General features: G+C 43.3%; 1 protein-coding gene across 9 annotated transcripts in view; it reads left to right on the top strand.

The window, feature by feature from the left end:
* Window positions 1-17,753, top strand: part of LOC139566086 (pleckstrin homology domain-containing family A member 5-like) — a 189,064-nt gene that overhangs the window by 99,919 nt on the left and 71,392 nt on the right. The window contains exon 1 of one of the 9 annotated variants that reach the window (XM_071386994.1): window positions 135-268. The exons of the other annotated variants lie outside the window; for them this stretch is intronic. The gene's annotated coding sequence lies outside the window, so the exon portion shown is untranslated. Of the gene's footprint in view, window positions 1-134; window positions 269-17,753 lie in introns of those variants that run through there. 9 annotated transcript variants of the gene reach the window in all.

Genomic DNA, 17,753 nt, shown 5'->3' with positions numbered 1-17,753 from the left:
CAACGCACACGTGATGACACATCTGCTATGAACGATTCAATTATCCGTGCGTTACATCGCGTTTCAATTAGGGTTGAAAGTCATAAACGCCCAGCACGGCAGATTTGTTTCAGCTCGGTCGGCGGCGCGCATTTAACAGAGCGGGTGAGGAGGAGCGCGCCAGTCAGTGAGCGGTCACTGAAGTGCGCTGCTCTCACCCAGTCCGCATCTGGAAAGACTGCGTTTATTTCACCAGTTTTACTGGCTTCACCACCACAGGCGTCCACTCGTAAGTAAACACTATCCGGAGATTATTTAGTAATGTTCTGTAGTCATGCTTGGATATGATTTGTTTATTCTATAGGCTATTGAAATAATGGCATTGCTATTTATGCGTGCGGTAATGTGATGCCTTGTCGGTATGACAGGCTATATTTCACTGTAGCCCACGCGCTGTCATACATTATGCATATTTTATGAAGTACACGCGGGATGCGCTGCTCAAAATAGGACTGATGCTCAGATTCTTCCATATAGGGAACTCTACCATTTGTTGTGATATACAGTGCTCTGTCGTTGCTGCTTTGTGTAACAATGCCAATAGGGTAGTAGGCTTAAGTAATCTTAAAAGACAGGGTAAAATTATGAAACTGTAAATGCAATTGTATTTGATTGTTATATTTCGTATCATGCATTCAGCTCTATTTGCTTACTGCATCCCATAGCCGCTGTTACTCAGCCTCTCCTGTTCTCCTCTCTCTATCTATAGTTCATTTAACCTGCCCAGACCCCTGGGGATAATAGAATGGGAGCTTGTCTCTATTTCTCGCCATCAAATTGTTGCTATTCCTTCTCATTCTGGACCCATGTGATCACTCTCTTTCCTGTGGTGCACAGCGTGTCGTTAGGGGTGTCAGGCTGTTCCCTGCGTCCCGCTGGGAATCAGATGAAAGTTGTATTAACAAGCTGTGGTTCAGTGATGCCAAAGGGACCATGTATTTGCCTCAGCCAGCTCCATGCATCTCATTGGTCAGCTCTCTGAGTCCATGTTGATGAGTCTCCCTACTCCTTAGACTCCTCTGTCAGGGTTTCTTTGCTCTATTAATTAGGAAGTTTCGGTTTCTACCATTTTGGAATTAAGCAGCTATCAGTCTCACTATGCCAGTGTCCATTTGGGGATACACGTAATTACTTTAAGGAATCCAGACGTTTTCTGTGTGTGTGGGCTTGAATAATTTTCATTTAAAGGAAGGTAGACTTTTAGGGGACTTTCCCACCAAATTGGTTTGGAGCTTGCTTTCACCCTTAGGTCGGTTAGTTTGGACTGTTGTGGACGCTATCTGCACTCGGGAGTGTGCTAAACAACGCACGTGGTTCACTCAAAAAGAGTGGTCTCGGTCCGATTCCATTCTTACATTGGTGCGGTTCGCTGCAGGTGAGAAGGCAGTCCGAACCAAACTCAGGACAAGAATCAGAGGCATGCGGTATCAAGGCGAGACCCAAATGCAGACTCAGGGTCTTACAATGTTTATTAATCCAAAGGTGTAGGCAAGAGAATGGTCGCGGACAGGCAAAACGGTCAAAACCAGATCAGAGTCCAGGAGGTACAGAGTGGCAGACAGGCAGAATAGTCAGGCAGGCAGGTACAAAGTCCAGAAACAGGCAAGGGTCAAAACCGGGAGGACTAGAAAAAGGAGATCGCAAAAAGCAGGAGAACGGGAAAACCGCTGGTTGACTTGGAAAACATACAAGACGAACTGGCACAGAGAGACAGGAAACACAGGGATAAATACACTGGGGAAAACAAGCAACACCTGGAGGGGGGTGGAGACCATAACGAGGACAGGTGAAACAGATCGGGGTGTGACAGCAGTATTATTGGTTGATCGACTGTGAGCGTTTGATAACTTGATATCTCAAACATTCTGTGAGTAGCAGTGCATTTAAGAGCCATCCAATGCAGATTAAGCTGGGGCTATAGGTTAAATATAGTCAATTCACGTCGCAGTTTGTGGCTATTGTGCTGTTTCCTCCCGCATGTTGTTGGAAGACCAAAGCGATTGTAATATGAAGATTGTCTGTCAGTCAGTCAGTAATGGATGTGTTCACCTGATTAATGCCCTAAAGATCAACTTGACAAATTAAGAGAAATTAGAGCACTGTAAGACTCTGAGCATCTCCATCACAAGGACAAGAGGAGCCCGTTGGCAGGCACCCTATTCCCTGTAAGTGCACAACTTTTACCCCATGAGCCACAAGCATATAGAGCTCTGTTCTGATCAAAAGTAGGGAACTATATTAGGGACCAAGGTGCCATTAGAGACACAGACAGGGGTTGACAGGACCATGGATTGATGGACTGACTGACAGACAGACATAGGGCAACATGTGGCACTCTAGTTCTATTGTCTCCATGGTGACCCTGACTGGCCCAATCCAGACCATATTTCTTCCATCTGTTTTTAATTTATTGTATCTGTTATTTTCCCCTGTCTTCTTTTGAACTGTCCTTCTATCTACACATGGAAATCAAATAAAGTTGCTCTGAACCATTCACAGCCTGGCATTCCATTCCCCCTGCCGTAGAACTACATAACATCAGCCATTGCGGTTACTATTGGCAACACACTCAGCAGAGGATGAAATACCTCAGCAGTTTGACTTGTTTGGGTTTTATCCGTGCTGTTTTCCTGACTGCATTATTTAATATGTAACTGTGGGCTATTTTCTGCTCTCTGAGGTGAATCTGAGTCCATATGCTGTTGCAGTACCTAGCTATAGTAGCTAGTAGCTACAAGTTTGTGTTGTGTGTATTCATAATTATCTTCTATTCGTATGGATGGGTTATAGCAGACTGTTATTTGCTGATTAGAAAAGGCTAAAGGAGATTGCCATGCATGTCATTTTAAATGCCACATTGTTGAAATGTCATTTCTAATCGGTGAACCCAGAACCAAATGTTGCATGCCGGTGTGCTGGACAGAATTTATGTTAAGAGTCTGTCATACTGTCACAGGTAACTAGGGACGTAACGAATGTAAAAATGTTCTTAACGTTTAAACTGCCATTTTTAAAAATCGTTTAAATGAAAAAAATGAAGGGGGGGAAAAAACATAATGAGGTGAATTTACAATGGGTATGACCGCTAGGGGGCAATGCAGTTCAATCTACTGGAGTCCTGGCTACCTACCAGACAGCGCTCACCTTACTGCTGTCCTCCACCCACTCAGCAACCATGGTATTAATGCCGTCCTAGGTTCTCTGTTGTGACTCTCCTCAATGTTCTCAGTTGTCAGTACATGGGACTTCATGTCCCACTTCCCATCAATGTGAGGGCTCGTTTCAGTGATGTATAACAGGGTGTTCATAGATGTCCAACCACCTGTTGTTAAGGCCACGTATGTTTGAGAGTGTGTGTTTTGTGCTTGAAGAGCAATCATTGTACAATTTACTCCATCAGGGCCGTCACTTTTTTTTCGACATGGCATCTAGTAGTCTGGTTCTAGATATGTCATTAGGGTATTGAAGCCGACATCCTCTACCATTTTACAATGGCTGCATATCAACTGCAATCATTTCTGTAATCTGTGCTGTGATTTTCTCACTTCGTCCCTTAACGCACTGCTGCTAGCAACGGGTTGGGTCTCACGGTGCCTCCCTTTCCTGCTGTACTGCCACTGTAGCTCAGTTCCACCTCGCAAAAGTTTGCATTTCATCACCTTCTCATTTAACTTCTCAAAGTATTGCCATACAGGACTTCGCAGCTGTCGCTTGCCTTTCTCACTCTCTGCTATTCCAACTGTTAACGACGATGACGTGCCTAGCGCTTTATATCTGTGGCAAATCATTTGAATGATGTCCAGCTACTTACATCATTGTTGTGTTAGGTATTTGTAAAAAAAAAAAAAATGTTTTGCCAGTATGATGATTATCAGGACCTGTTAGTGGTAGTTTTGTGATAACGGCACTGTGATTTCAATTTTGTTGAAACATTCTAAAGGTTAATGATCACACATTTGTTTAAACGTCATACCCCTACAGGAGAATATGTACATCTCAAATGGCACCCTATTCCCTACATAGTGCACTACTTTTGACAAGGGTCCATAGAGCTGTGGTCAAAACTAGTGCACTATATAGGGAATACGGTGCCATTTGGGATGCACACTATATCAAAGCAGCTGGTATGTATTCTGCATGTAAACATTGGCCCTGGACTTGTCACATTGCGTACCCTATTATCAGCCCAAGCTCTCACTCTTAACCTGATTATGAGTTGTATGTGCAGGAATTACTTTTTGATTGAGCAACAAAAGGGGATTTGTTCTCGTCTCCCTTCTCAAAAAAATTAGCTTCAGCAAGTTGTCGGTGATGTGGAGGGCAGCTAGTGGGAATCAGCTTTATAGTAGCTGATTAGTTTAGCTCACCCTGGATCTTGCTGTTATACAGTAGGTGCTCCCTGCTACTGTAAGTAATAGCCTAACTGTTTTAGTGCACTTCATGTTCAGTTCAAATGATACAAGGTGTTGTTTTGTCCCTCGATAGGCTTTTCAGTTAATAGTGGTAGAGTGTGGCATTCTCGAGTACCGGCACTAGGATTTCGTTTTTACGTCAATGTGTAGTTGTGATTTAATTGAAGTGCTTGTTGGAGTTTTTAGTTACTGGCTCTTCTAACAGAAGGCTTCTCTGTGTTGGAGAGACTCTCCAAACCTCATCACAGGACAGTGGGCTGCCTCAACAGATACACTATATATACAGAAGTATGTGGACACCCCTTCAAATTAGTGGATTTGGCTTTTTCAGGTATATAAAATTGAGGAGCAATGCAATCTCCAAAGACAAACATTGGCAGTAGAATGGCCTTACTGAAGAGCTCTGTGACCTTCAACGTTGCACCGTCATAGGATGCCCCCCTTTTGGTCCCCCGAGTGCTGAAGCGCGTAGCGCGTAAAAATCGTCTGTCCTTGGTTGCAACACTCACTACCGAGTTCCAAACTGCCTGTGGAAGCAACGTCAGCACAAGAACTGTTCGTCAGGAGCTTCATGAAATGGGTTTCCATGGCCGAGCAGCCGCACACAAGCCTAAGACCACCGTGCGCAATGCCAAGCGTCGGCTGGAGTGGTGTAAAACTCACCCACCATTGGATTCTGTAGCAGTGGAAACGCATTCTCTGGAGTGATGGCAGTCTGACAGACCAATTCTGGGTTTGGTGGATGCAAGGAGAATGCTACCTGCCCGAATGCATAGTGCCAACTGTAAAGTTTGGTGGAGGAGGAATAATGGTCTGGGGCTGTTTTCATGGTTCGGCTAGTCCCCTTAGTTCCAGAGAAGGGAAATCTTAACGCTACTGCATACAATGACATTCTAGATGATTCTGTGCTTCCATCTTTGTGGCAACAGTTTGGGGAATGCCCTTTCCTGTTTCAGCATGACAATGCCCCCGTGCAAAAGCGAGGTCCGTACAGAAATGGTTTGGCGATATCGGTGTGGAAGAACTTGACTGGCCTGCACAGAGCCCTGACCTGAACCCCATTGAACACCATTCAGATTAATTGGAACTCCAACTGTGAGCCAGGCCTTAATCGCCCAACATCAGTGCCCGACCTCACTAATGTTCTTGTGGCTGAATGGAAGCAAGTCCCCGCAACAATGTTCCAACATCTAGTGGAAAGCCTTCCTAGAAGAGTGGAGGCTGTTTATAGCAGCAAAGGGAGGGACCAACTCCGTATTTATGGCCATGATTTTGGATTGAGATGTTTAACGAGCAGGTGGCCACATGCTTTTGGTCATGTAGAGTACATACTGCCATGGAAGGCATCACATTAACACGAGGAACAGAAGAGAGGATGGCGTTCTGTAGGAGGACTGTTTATTCATAGATCTGCTGACGATGATGAAAGGAAAATTAAGATGGCATCCGCTTGATGGCAATTAGAAGTGCTTTTTGTTATTGTTTAGAATACTGCCAACCAAAGCCAAACCCTACAGTGGTTGTTTTGTGTGTGTGTGTGTGTGTGTGTAGCCTGGGTTGTGTGCAGTGGAGGCAGTATCTGACGTTTTTAAAGCGCTTTTCTCCTCCCTAGGAAAGGTGTACAATACATGTCATGGGTGAGTCAGAGTGCTACTCTGAATGCTGAGAGAGAGCGAGCAGGATGCAGAAAGGGAGAGAGGATGTTGAATAGAGAGAGAGCGAGGCATGGGGAGAGAGGGATAGAGCGAGTGCAAGGGAAATGAGGAAGGTCTGTCTCTGTGGCCTTTCTGAAAGGTTACGCAGCGGTGCCACAGGGAGCAGTGTGAATGGCAGCGGTCTCTACAGGGAGCGGATTAGCAATTGTTGACTGACCCTCGGCCTTTATAATAGCACAATACTGAGACAAGGGTCTGAATATGGACACATTGTTCTCACCATGCCGGGCCTGTACAGAACCGAACACCGAGACGTGTACACACTTTGCACATCAGAAGACTTGTCATTCATCCGCTGTGGATGAAGACATTTAGAAGGGGCCGGCCCTGGCCTGCGCTATAGGCATATGACCAAGGCAACATTTCACTTGGCATTTAGAGCAGAGCGAATCATACATACAGGGGAACAAACGTGGTCTGACATTTTACATGTGGTTTTAATGTTTCTGACGTCTTATGGATTAGCTGTCATCATAAGATTGATGGGGCTCCTCCTGCTCCTTACCTCTTGTTATGTCAGGGTTATGTAGGCCATATGACAGTGGTGTGTATGCTCCTGTGAGAGCGAATTTACAAGATTATGTTTACAAGATTATACAATCAAATGGTTGTTTTATGGAATAGGGGTCTTAGAACACTCATCTGTGCGTGGTCTTCTGAGTTTGGCCTCTGGGGGCCCAGAGTATTTACGATGCCTTTTTGATGATAACACCGAAAGACAGCATTCCATAGCATGAGTTGGTGTTTGTGTGCCGGGAGATAACAGGGTGGAGATGGCTCAGGTATGGATAATGATGAGGGGAACCTTGTTTGGGGGCCAGACCCTGGTTTCCACACAATGAGAACAGTCTTTACAGCAGATACTGTCTGCTGTGAATTATTAATTGCGTTCATACAAATCCTAACCTTGTGACCCATTCCACACATCTGTTGTTTGTCATGTAGACTAAGGGGGGTGTATTTTTGCTATAAAAGATCTTTGTGTCGGGGCTCTCAACGAATCATCTGAGGGTGCTTCGTCGACCAGTCCTTCGTCGACCAGAGCACTCACAACATTTACGTGTGTGTGTGTGTAACTTGCTCTCCTTATTAATAAGCGAATAAAGATTTAGTTTAAGGAAACTCTGACTTGTGTGATAAGTTTGTCTCTCCTCATTTAATAATAAAGAAATAACCACCACAGTCCTCACACAGGGGCTTGTTATTACGCACTGGGGCACTTATCAGAGAGCAGCATGAGTAGCAGACTCCCGCTGGCAACATGCCCTCTCCACATCCTCCCTTCCTCTTCTCCACTCTCCTCCTCATCCTCGCTTCCTCTCCTCTTCATCCTCGCTTCCTCTCCTCCTCATCCTCCCTTCCTCTCATCCTCCACTCACCACCTCCTCCCCTTTTTCTGTTTTTGGGTGATTACTTCCCCTGCACTCTTTCTCAGTTTAGTCTGTATCTCTCCCTCTCTCGGTCTCTATCTCTGGTCTGAATATCTCTCTCACTCTCTCTCGCTCTGTTTTCTCTCCCAGTCTCCCTCCATCATCGCCGGCGGACGGCTTTTGAAAAATTGTTTACAGCCAATTAGGGTGATTTGTAATGCTGTGCTGTGTGTTAGCGGGCGGCAGGGAGGGATGGAGAGGTGGAAGAAGTGCCTGTTGATTTTTTTTATCAGCGTTTTCCAATGAACACATTATTTCTCTCGGTCCCTCAGTCCTTCCTACCAAGCACAATTAGCCTAACACTGAGAAGACTAATCAGAGACCATGCTGAGACCTGGGTTGACTTCAGCGTGACGGCAAACAACATTCCCATACAGCATTTTACTGTGAAGGAAACGTTCTGAAGCAGGGAGGGAATACCTGTACAATAAGAACACAGATGTTCTGTTCCAAAACGTGTTTCTACGGTGTTCCCTACTGAACACAGGCTGTTTTAGAGTTTGAAGGCATCCGTTATTGGTAGGGCCAGGAGTTTTTCTTTGAGATTAAATGCCCTGGAGTTTTTCACATTCCTGATGGACAGCCAGTTGACAGGTGGTGTAATCCTCTCCGTATGGGGGGGGGGGGGGTACTTATATTTGTCCTGTTTCACTGCTGTTCGAGTGCGAGATGTGAAAAGATTTAAATGTTTTTGTTGTTGCATATCCCAACTCCCACTGAGACATCCTCGGAGAGTGGAGTGGGTCACGGCCAGGGATCAGCCATATTGAAGGCGACCGTGGCGCAGTTAGAGTTAAGTACCTTGCTCAAGGGCACATGCCGGTTTTTCACCTTGTCGGCACTGGGATTCGAACCAGCGACCTTTTCGGTTACTGACCCTACGCTCTTAACCCTACCGCCCTTACCTACCTACCTAGCGCTGCAACAGACCAGTCACCGGAGCAGAAACAATGACCTTTCAGAAGAAAGCGGTGACATACTGCTTTGGCATAAAATACTGCTCTCTCTGATTTTATTTCCCCGTCTGTTTACAATTCAGCTCCTGTCCTTATACTCAACGTTGCTTGCATGTTAAAGAGAATAGATCATCCTCTTTCTGGGGGGTTAATAGAAAAGCTATTCAAAAGAATTCCATAGAATTCACTACTTCATACCCTTCTGTTTCACCTTGCAATGTTCAGAAAATGAGTAGAACATACAGCCGCTGTTGATAATCAGTCATGCGATGCCTCGCTGAAGAGTACACTAAGGTACTCTGCAGACTTATTTAATGGCTGTAATTCAAGGTGATCCTTATCTCTCTCTGCCTCGGCCTCCTCTGTCGACTCTAAGCAATGTGTGTGTGGTGTGCTCCAGCTGTAATTCAAGTCACGGCTCGTTATGGCATGGCTTGCCCCACATCACACATAACAACATCAGTGTATCTGGGAGGGAAAATGGTGCATAACATCTGAGGTAATATTTTTTTTGTTCGTTATATATGTTTCGGTTTTGGCTCAGAGGCAGTCTGTTGCGGCTTTATTGACAAGCCCCAGGTTGTAATTTCATGATACGTTATTACTTTTAGCATGACTGAGTCTGACAGTGAGTGTGTGTATATAAGTTGTCCTCAGAGGCTAGAAAGACATTATTGCTCTTCCTTTTAACCAGTGGAAATTGATGTTGCTCTCTGATACTGGAGAGCCATTGGAGGATGCAGTTGTTTTTGATTTTCTGACTGATGATCATGGTCTTCCCACCGCTTTCAGAAAGTACAGCTTCCCCCTTTCATTGAGTTTTGTTTATCATTTCCCACGTTGCCATCTTGATTTCTTGTTACTCGAAGTGGGGGGGGGGGAAGGCCAAGTGGAAACACTTCTGAGACGCCCTGGTGGTGTCTCCACAGCCTTGACATATATACACACACACACACACACACACACACACTTACACACACATGCACTTGGGTAATCTCCAGAACTCATGAATAAAAGCAGATCCTGTCATGTCGTGCCTTTGAGTGATTGTGCTTTGTGATTCTATGTGACAGATGGAAGACATGGAGCGCAGTTAATAATAGACAGTACAGGCGACATGTCTCTGTGGCTCAGCTGTGACTGTGTCCTGGATGTCAGGGCTGGAACATCTCCAGCAGGGACACAGTCCAGAGACCAAGCCCACGAACACTGCTGCTTCACTGGGTAGATTTGCACAGCAGACCCCCTGGCATGGCCTTAGTAGGAGACCGATCCGTAGAGAGAGAGGAGTGTTCCATCTCCATCTGTGACTCCTGCAGGCCAGACTATTCTCTTGCTCCAGTGTTGAGTTAACTGAAGTGTGTTGTATTGCACAAGAGCTACAGCAGGCCCTACAGCAGTGGAGAATGCCAGTGTGTGTGTGGCAGTGGTATTTTAGCAAGTTACAGATGAAACCAGGTGTTTCAGCCACAAGCCTAGCTAACTACAGCCCAGCTGAGACACTCGGTACGCCTGCAGGGATATCATATACGGTGTGTGGGTCTGTGGCATCATACAGTGTGTGTGTGTGTGTGTGTGTGTGTGTGTGTGGGTCCGTGGCATCATACAGTGTGTGTGTGTGTGGGTCCGTGGCATCATACTGTGTGTGTGTGTGTGTGTGTGTGTGGGTCCGTGGCATCATACAGTGTGTGTGTGTGTGTGTGTGGGTCCGTGGCATCATACTGTGTGTGTGTGTGTGGGTCCGTGGCATCATACTGTGTGTGTGTGTGTGGGTCCGTGGCATCATACTGTGTGTGTGTGTGTGTGTGGGTCCGTGGCATCATACTGTGTGTGTGTGTGTGGGTCCGTGGCATCATACTGTGTGTGTGTGTGTGTGTGTGTGGGTCCGTGGCATCATACAGTGTGTGTGTGTGAGGCAGTGGCATCATACAGTGTGTGTGTGTGGGTCCGTGGCCTCATACAGTGTGTGTGTGTGTGTGTGGGTCCGTGGCATCATACTGTGTGTGTGTGGGTCCGTGGCATCATACAGTGTGTGTGTGTGTGAGGCAGTGGCATCATACAGTGTGTGTGGGTCCGTGGCATCAACACACACACACACACACACACACACACACACACACGTGCTTCTACACCTGCATTGCTTGCTGTTTGGGGTTTTAGGCTGGGTGTCTGTACAGCACTTCGAGATATTAGCTGATGTACGAAGGGCTATATAAAATAAACTTGATTTGATTTGATCATACAGTGTGTGTGTGTGTGAGGGAGTGGCATCATACTGTGTGTGTGTGGGTCCGTGGCATCATACAGTGTGTGTCCAAGCCCACACTGCTGCCTCCCAGAGACAATCAATTGATAAATATACAGTACACTTCTCTTTCAGATACCCATCCATGTCCAGATGAGCCTAGAGAGCTGTTAAATCCATGAGACAAGCGTATTCTCTGTCTGTACAGTCTGTCCTCCTACCCTCAGTGTGTTTGGAGCAGAAAAGAGAGCTCTGTTCTCTGTAGTCTTTATCAGCACTAAGCGTTCCCCTGCCTCCCCTCCACTCTGCGTGAAAAGCTGCTTGTGTCTTACAGAGTGCCGGCTACAGAGGTCTCTCGTTCTGTCTGTGTTCTCTCTGTCTGACTGGCTGAGGTGCTGTAATTGTATTTATAGATAGGTCACCACTTGCTGTGAAACAGCCTGTTAGCTGTGCTCTTGTGATCTAGGGCATATGACTGGAGCAGTTAGGGGCTTCTAGAGAGGGGTGGATCATTTGTATTCTGCAGCAGTGTTGAAGATCCACGGCTGGGTAGCTGTTCGTCACGCGAGAGAACAGAGGATAGTGTCAGTGGAAGAACTATGTTAGATGGTGATGTGTAGAAGAGTGTTTGACCCAGGTCAGAAAACAGATGGGCTGCCATGCTGAAGTTTAGCACCACCCCCCACTCAAGGTGTGTAGGCATTGTGTCTGCTGTTCGTTGTTCTTCAACAGGACATTGTGTAGTGTGGAGAGGGACACTAATCCTCATCTTCCTACTGCTCCTCAATTGGCTGGTTGACAATTGGTAATATGTTTACTATTGGCTGGTTGACAATGGGTAATATGTTTACTATTGGCTGGTTGACAAATGGGTGATATGGTTACTATTGGCTGGTTGACAATGGGTAATATGTTTACTATTGGCTGGTTGACAAATGGGTAATATGTTTACTATTGGCTGGTTAACAATGGGTAACATGTTTACTATTGGCTGGTTAACAATGGGTAATATGGTTACTATTGGCTGGTTGACAAATGGGTGATATGGTTACTATTGGCTGGTTAACAATGGGTAATATGGTTACTATTGGCTGGTTGACAAATGGGTGATATGGTTACTATTGGCTGGTTAACAAATGGGTGATATGTTTACTATTGGCTGGTTAACAATGGGTAATATGGTTACTATTGGCTGGTCGACAAATGGGTAATATTGTTACTATTGGCTGGTTAACAAATGGGTAATATGGTTACTATTGGCTGGTGGACAAATGGGTGATATGGTTATTATTGGCTGGTTGACAAATGGGTGATATGGTTACTATTGGCTGGTTAACAATGGGTAATATGGTTACTATTGGCTGGTTGACAAATGGGTGATATGGTTACTATTGGCTGGTTGACAAATGGGTGATATGGTTACTATTGGCTGGTTAACAATGGGTAATATGGTTACTATTGGCTGGTTGACAAATGGGTGATATGGTTACTATTGGCTGGTTGACAAATGGGTGATATGGTTACTATTGGCTGGTTGACAAATGGGTGATATGGTTACTATTGGCTGGTTAACAATGGGTAATATGGTTACTATTGGCTGGTTGACAAATGGGTGATATGGTTACTATTGGCTGGTTAACAATGGGTAATATGGTTACTATTGGCTGGTTGACAAATGGGTGATATGGTTACTATTGGCTGGTTAACAATGGGTAATATGGTTACTATTGGCTGGTTGACAATGGGTAATATGGTTACTATTGGCTGGTTGACAATGGGTAACATGTTTACTATTGGCTGGTTGACAATGGGTAACATGTTTACTATTGGCTGGTTAACAATGGGTAATATGGTTACTATTGGCTGGTTGACAAATGGGTGATATGGTTACTATTGGCTGGTTGACAAATGGGTGATATGGTTACTATTGGCTGGTTAACAATGGGTAATATGGTTACTATTGGCTGGTTAACAATGGGTAATATGGTTACTATTGGCTGGTTGACAAATGGGTAATATTGTTACTATTGGCTGGTTGACAATGCGTAACATGTTTACTATTGGCTGGTTAACAATGGGTAACATGTTTACTATTGGCTGGTTAACAATGGGTAATATGGTTACTATTGGCTGGTTGACAAATGGGTAATATGGTTACTATTGGCTGGTTGACAAATGGGTGATATGGTTACTATTGGCTGGTTGACAAATGGGTGATATGGTTACTATTGGCTGGTTGACAAATGGGTGATATGGTTACTATTGGCTGGTTAACAATGGGTAATATGGTTACTATTGGCTGGTTGACAAATGGGTAATATGGTTACTATTGGCTGGTTAACAAATGGGTGATATGGTTACTATTGGCTGGTTGACAAATGGGTGATATGGTTACTATTGGCTGGTTAACAATGGGTTATATGGTTACTATTGGCTGGTTGACAAATGGGTGATATGGTTACTATTGGCTGGTTAACAATGGGTAACATGTTTACTATTGGCTGGTTAACAATGGGTAACATGTTTACTATTGGCTGGTTAACAATGGGTAATATGGTTACTATTGGCTGGTTAACAATGGGTAATATGGTTACTATTGGCTGGTTGACAATGGGTAATATGTTTACTATTGGCTGGTTAACAATGGGTAATATGGTTACTATTGGCTGGTTGACAAATGGGTAATATGGTTACTATTGGCTGGTTGACAAATGGGTAACATGTTTACTATTGGCTGGTTAACAATGGGTAACATGTTTACTATTGGCTGGTTAACAATGGGTAATATGTTTACTATTGGCTGGTTAACAATGGGTAATATGGTTACTATTGGCTGGTTGACAAATGGGTGATATGGTTACTATTGGCTGGTTGACAAATGGGTGATATGGTTACTATTGGCTGGTTGACAAATGGGTGATATGGTTACTATTGGCTGGTTAACAATGGGTAATATGGTTACTATTGGCTGGTTGACAAATGGGTGATATGGTTACTATTGGCTGGTTAACAATGGGTAACATGTTTACTATTGGCTGGTTAACAATGGGTAACATGTTTACTATTGGCTGGTTAACAATGGGTAATATGGTTACTATTGGCTGGTTGACAAATGGGTAATATGGTTACTATTGGCTGGTTGACAAATGGGTGATATGGTTACTATTGGCTGGTTGACAAATGGGTGATATGGTTACTATTGGCTGGTTGACAAATGGGTGATATGGTTACTATTGGCTGGTTAACAATGGGTAATATGGTTACTATTGGCTGGTTGACAAATGGGTAATATGGTTACTATTGGCTGGTTAACAAATGGGTGATATGGTTACTATTGGCTGGTTGACAAATGGGTGATATGGTTACTATTGGCTGGTTAACAATGGGTTATATGGTTACTATTGGCTGGTTAACAATGCGTAATATGTTTACTATTGGCTGGTTAACAATGGGTGATATGGTTACTATTGGCTGGTTAACAATGGGTAATATGGTTACTATTGGCTGGTTGACAATGCGTAACATGGTTACTATTGGCTGGTTGACAATGCGTAACATGTTTACTATTGGCTGGTTAACAATGGGTAATATGGTTACTATTGGCTGGTTGACAATGGGTAACATGTTTACTATTGGCTGGTTGACAATGGGTAACATGTTTACTATTGGCTGGTTAACAATGGGTAATATGGTTACTATTGGCTGGTTGACAAATGGGTGATATGGTTACTATTGGCTGGTTGACAAATGGGTGATATGGTTACTATTGGCTGGTTAACAATGGGTAATATGGTTACTATTGGCTGGTTAACAATGGGTAATATGGTTACTATTGGCTGGTTGACAAATGGGTAATATTGTTACTATTGGCTGGTTGACAATGCGTAACATGTTTACTATTGGCTGGTTAACAATGGGTAATATGGTTACTATTGGCTGGTTGACAATGGGTAATATTGTTACTATTGGCTGGTTAACAAATGGGTGATATGGTTACTATTGGCTGGTTGACAAATGGGTGATATGGTTACTATTGGCTGGTTAACAAATGGGTGATATGGTTACTATTGGCTGGTTGACAAATGGGTGATATGGTTACTATTGGCTGGTTAACAATGGGTAATATGGTTACTATTGGCTGGTTAACAATGGGTAATATGGTTACTATTGGCTGGTTGACAAATGGGTAATATGGTTACTATTGGCTGGTTGACAATGGGTAACATGTTTACTATTGGCTGGTTAACAATGGGTAACATGTTTACTATTGGCTGGTTAACAATGGGTAATATGGTTACTATTGGCTGGTTGACAAATGGGTAATATGGTTACTATTGGCTGGTTGACAAATGGGTGATATGGTTACTATTGGCTGGTTGACAAATGGGTGATATGGTTACTATTGGCTGGTTGACAAATGGGTGATATGGTTACTATTGGCTGGTTAACAATGGGTGATATGGTTACTATTGGCTGGTTGACAAATGGGTGATATGGTTACTATTGGCTGGTTAACAATGGGTAATATGGTTACTATTGGCTGGTTGACAAATGGGTAATATGGTTACTATTGGCTGGTTGACAAATGGGTGATATGGTTACTATTGGCTGGTTGACAATGCGTAACACGTTTACTATTGGCTGGTTAACAATGGGTGATATGGTTACTATTGGCTGGTTAACAATGCGTAAAATGTTTACTATTGGCTGGTTAACAATGGGTGATATGGTTACTATTGGCTGGTTAACAATGGGTAATATGGTTACTATTGGCTGGTTGACAATGCGTAACATGGTTACTATTGGCTGGTTAACAATGCGTAACATGTTTACTATTGGCTGGTTAACAATGGGTAATATGGTTACTATTGGCTGGTTGACAAATGGGTGATATGGTTACTATTGGCTGGTTAACAATGGGTAATATGGTTACTATTGGCTGGTTAACAATGGGTAATATGGTTACTATTGGCTGGTTGACAATGCGTAACATGTTTACTATTGGCTGGTTAACAATGGGTAACATGTTTACTATTGGCTGGTTGACAAATGGGTGATATGGTTACTATTGGCTGGTTAACAATGGGTAATATGGTTACTATTGGCTGGTTAACAATGGGTAACATGTTTACTATTGGCTGGTTAACAATCGGTAACATGTTTACTATTGGCTGGTTGACAAATGGGTGATATGGTTACTATTGGCTGGTTAACAATGGGTAATATGGTTACTATTGGCTGGTTAACAATGGGTAACATGTTTACTATTGGCTGGTTAACAATGGGTAATATGGTTACTATTGGCTGGTTGACAAATGGGTAATATGGTTACTATTGGCTGGTTGACAAATGGGTGATATGGTTACTATTGGCTGGTTGACAAATGGGTGATATGGTTACTATTGGCTGGTTAACAATGGGTGATATGGTTACTATTGGCTGGTTGACAAATGGGTAATATTGTTACTATTGGCTGGTTGACAAATGGGTAATATTGTTACTATTGGCTGGTTGACAAATGGGTAATATGGTTACTATTGGCTGGTTGACAAATGGGTAATATGGTTACTATTGGCTGGTTAACAATGGGTAATATGGTTACTATTGGCTGGTTAACAATGGGTAATATGGTTACTATTGGCTGGTTGACAAATGGGTGATATGGTTACTATTGGCTGGTTAACAATGGGTGATATGGTTACTATTGGCTGGTTGACAAATGGGTAATATGGTTACTATTGGCTGGTTGACAAATGGGTAATATGGTTACTATTGGCTGGTTAACAATGGGTGATATGGTTACTATTGGCTGGTTGACAAATGGGTAATATGGTTACTATTGGCTGGTTGACAAATGGGTAATATGGTTACTATTGGCTGGTTAACAATGGGTAATATGGTTACTATTGGCTGGTTAACAATGGGTAACATGTTTACTATTGGCTGGTTGACAAATGAGTAATATGGTTACTATTGGCTGGTTAACAATGGGTAATATGGTTACTATTGGCTGGTTGACAAATGGGTAATATGTTTACTATTGGCTGGTTAACAATGGGTAATATGTTTACTATTGGCTGGTTGACAATGGGTGATATGGTTACTATTGGCTGGTTGACAATGGGTAATATGGTTACTATTGGCTGGTTAACAATGGGTGATATGGTTACTATTGGCTGGTTAACAATGGGTAATATGGTTACTATTGGCTGGTTAACAATGGGTGATATGGTTACTATTGGCTGGTTAACAATGGGTAATATGGTTACTATTGGCTGGTCGACAAATGGGTGATATGGTTACTATTGGCTGGTTAACAAATGGGTAATATGGTTACTATTGGCTGGTTGACAATGGGTAATATGGTTACTATTGGCTGGTTAACAATGGGTAATATGTTTACTATTGGCTGGTTGACAAATGGGTAATATGGTTACTATTGGCTGGTTAACAATGGGTAATATGGTTACTATTGGCTGGTTGACAATGGGTAACATGTTTACTATTGGCTGGTTAACAATGGGTAACATGTTTACTATTGGCTGGTTGACAAATGGGTAATATGGTTACTATTGGCTGGTTAACAATGGGTGATATGGTTACTATTGGCTGGTTAACAATGGGTGATATGGTTACTATTGGCTGGTTAACAATGGGTGATATGGTTACTATTGGCTGGGTAACAATGGGTAATATGGTTACTATTGGCTGGTTGACAAATGGGTGATATGGTTACTATTGGCTGGTTAACAATTGGTAATATGGTTACTATTGGCTGGTTGACAATGGGTAATATGTTTACTATTGGTTGGTTGACAATGGGTAATATGGTTACTATTGGCTGGTTGACAAATGGGTGATATGGTTACTATTGGCTGGTTAACAATGGGTAATATGGTTACTATTGGCTGGTTGACAAATGGGTGATATGGTTACTATTGGCTGGTTAACAATGG

Source organism: Salvelinus alpinus, chromosome 37, assembly GCF_045679555.1.
Source record: "Salvelinus alpinus chromosome 37, SLU_Salpinus.1, whole genome shotgun sequence".
Lineage (NCBI taxonomy): Eukaryota > Metazoa > Chordata > Actinopteri > Salmoniformes > Salmonidae > Salvelinus > Salvelinus alpinus.
This window is presented reverse-complemented; position numbering and strand designations above follow the sequence as displayed.